Consider the following 2953-nt stretch of genomic DNA (forward strand, 5'->3'; position numbering starts at 1 on the left):
ATAGTTCAGAAAAAATATCTATAATAATAGGATAATAGATAATATATTATCTATAATTGAGATAGAGGTGATGGTAGGTAGAGGCCATGGCAGGAGATGAATAGAGTCAGAATTGAGAGTGAGATGTGGAGAGGCCAAGGATGAAGTCTTTTTTTCTTTTCTTTTCTTTTTGAGAAGGAGTCTCACTCAGTCACTCAGGCTGGAGTGCAGTAGTGTGATCTTGGCTTACTGCAACCTCCGCCTCCTAGGTTCAAGCGATTCTCCTGCCTCAGCCTCCCAAGTAGCTGGGACTACAGGCATGTGCCACCATGCTCAGCTAATTTTTGTATTTTTAGTAGAGACGGGGTTTCATCATGTTGATCAGGCTGGTCTTGAACTCCTGACCTGATGATCTGCCTGCCTTGGCCTCCCAAAGTGCTGGGATTACAGGCATGAGCCACCCGGCCCTAAAAGGCTCTTTCTAAGTGCAAGTCTTTATGACGCTGCAGTCCTCTCCCCAGCTCACTTCAGCTGTCCTCCCACAGGCCTCGCCCTGCGTCCCCAGCCTCCAGGGATGTCCCATCTCCCTGAACCCTCCCCACAATCACAGGCCCAGGGAATGTGAGGTTTGGAAGGGGGCCCATGGAGGGGGCTGCCGGATTCATCTATCACTGGGATAGATGGGGAAACTGGTCCAAGGTCCCATAACTCCCAGGGCAGAGCTAGGTCCTCCCCGCCAATCTGCACCCCACCTCTGACCCTCAGACTGAGCCTCTCTCGAGGCCTGCATGAGAGCGGGCCAGATGTTCGTGGGTGCTGGGCCTGGTGTCAGGGCCAGCGGGATGTCGGCCCGCCCCCACAAGGTCGCTGCCCTTGCACTTCCCCTCCCAGCGGCTAATTAGCTCCAGGCCAGGTCCACCAGAGCTCCCAGGATGCTCCTGTGCTGGGACCTCACCCAGCCTGCTGAGGTCACGGCCCTTCCTGCCCGCCCTTGTTTTTCCTCCAGGCCCGTCTCTCACCCCTCAGACACCCTCCTCCTTAGCTCCCCTTTCATTCCACAGAAGAGGGGTAAGAAGCTCCGGGTCTAGATCACACAGCAAAGCAGAGGCAGAGCCCGGAGGAGACCTGCCCCAATTCTCAGCCCAGCACGCCCACTCTTCCCACCTGCGGAAGGCAACCTGGAGGGTGGGTGAAGGTTCTACTCCTGTCTCCACCATCTCCCAGCTGCGTGACCTTGAGAAAATTACTTCCCTTCCGTGACTTTCAGTCTCTTCATCCGTAACAGGGATAATAACAGTTGTTGATGATAGGAATAAATCATCAACAATATTAAATGTCCTGAACATGTGAATATTAGATGAGAAAATACATAAGCACCCAGCACCTTATATATTGCTAGATCATTTCTCTCTCTCTCTCTCTTTTTTTTTTTTTTTTTTTTTTTTTTTTTTTTTTTTTTGAGATGGAGTCTTGCTCTTGTTGCCCAGGCTGGAGTGCAGTGGCATGACCTTGGCTCATTGCAACTTCTGCCTCCCAGGCTCAAGCAATTCTCCTGCCTCAGCCTCCTGAGTAGCTGGGACTGCAGGCCCCCGCTAATTAGCCGTGCCTGGCTAATTTTTTGCATTTTTGCATTTTTAGTAGAGACAGGGTTTCACCATGTTGGCCAGGCTGGTTTTGAACTCCTGACCTCAAGTGATCCGCCCAGCTTGGTCTCCCAAAGTGCTGGGATTACAGGTCATCCTGGAACTTTCCTGAGTCCCTGTGCACTGCCCCTCCTCCCCCTTCTGCATCACAACATTCTCTGGCTGAGCTTTTCCTGCAGGCCTCATCACTTGCTCCCTGTGTCCAGCTCAGGGCCAGGTACAGGTGGTGTCCATCTCCTACTCCCATCTCTGCCCGTCCTCACCACATCATGTCCCTCCTGAACCAAACTCCTTCTCCAACTCACAGTCCAAGGAAAATAATAATAATGACCACAACAGCATTTATCATGAAAGCTAACACGTATTGAGGACTGACAATGTAGGCCCTGTTCTAAGTACTTTTTTGTATTAGCTCATTTAATCTGTCCCCATTTTACAGATGGGGAAACTGAGGCACAAAGTTTTTTTGTTTGCTTTTTTTTTTAAAGCAGTTGGCCGAAGGTCATACAGTGGCGACATAGTAAAGCCAGCCTTCAGCCCCAGCCCAGGCCAGTTCCAGCGCCTTGCCTTTTAGGAAGCCCTTTTGCTATAGGCAGAGGTCCACTTTAGACACCGCTTAGCTCCCCCTTCCTGGCCAGCACCACCAGGCAACCCAAAACTCAGGACCTCAGGCAAGGCTGAGCATTGCACAACCCCAGCAGGTACCATTTCACAGAAGGCAACACAAGGAGTGCCCCCAGGAGTTGTACTACTCACTGGCCTAGCCCGAGGTGAGCGTTGAGGGTCCTCCTGCCCTGCCCAGACTTCTGCCGGCTTCTCCTGTCCTCACTGGAATTCTGCCATCTCACAGCCGCCTTGGGAATTCGCTGTGCCCAATCGGCTTGCAGGCTATTTAGTTACTATCTTACATACCCACCAGGCTAGCCTCTGAACAGGACAACAAGGTTTCAGTATGACTAAAACCCAGCCCCGCCCTCGAGGCGCCCAGACCCTCCAGTCATCCATCTGCAGGAGCAGAAGCAGGTCCATTCCAAACTTCTATCAACCCTCCCTCCGACTGGATGCCTGATCAGACTCTCCCTCTGTCCCATCTGCACCAGACTCCAGCCCCCACCAGGGACCATCTCACCTGGCTGGGGCAGGAAGCAAGGCAAGACAAAGTGCAGATGTATGGAATGAAGAGGGGGAGGTAAGGGAAAGGGATCCCTCTAGGGTATTTACAGACCACTTAGATCACTTCTTGAGCTGCTTTGGATGCCTCTGTGTTCAGCTTGGAAACAGAGCAGGAAAGAAACCTAGAGAGCCCCAAAGTGTGCTCCAGGGAAGGTCAA

The sequence above is a fragment of the Rhinopithecus bieti genome, unplaced genomic scaffold, assembly GCF_001698545.2.
Source record: "Rhinopithecus bieti isolate Rb0 unplaced genomic scaffold, ASM169854v2 scaffold_46101, whole genome shotgun sequence".
Taxonomy (NCBI): domain Eukaryota; kingdom Metazoa; phylum Chordata; class Mammalia; order Primates; family Cercopithecidae; genus Rhinopithecus; species Rhinopithecus bieti.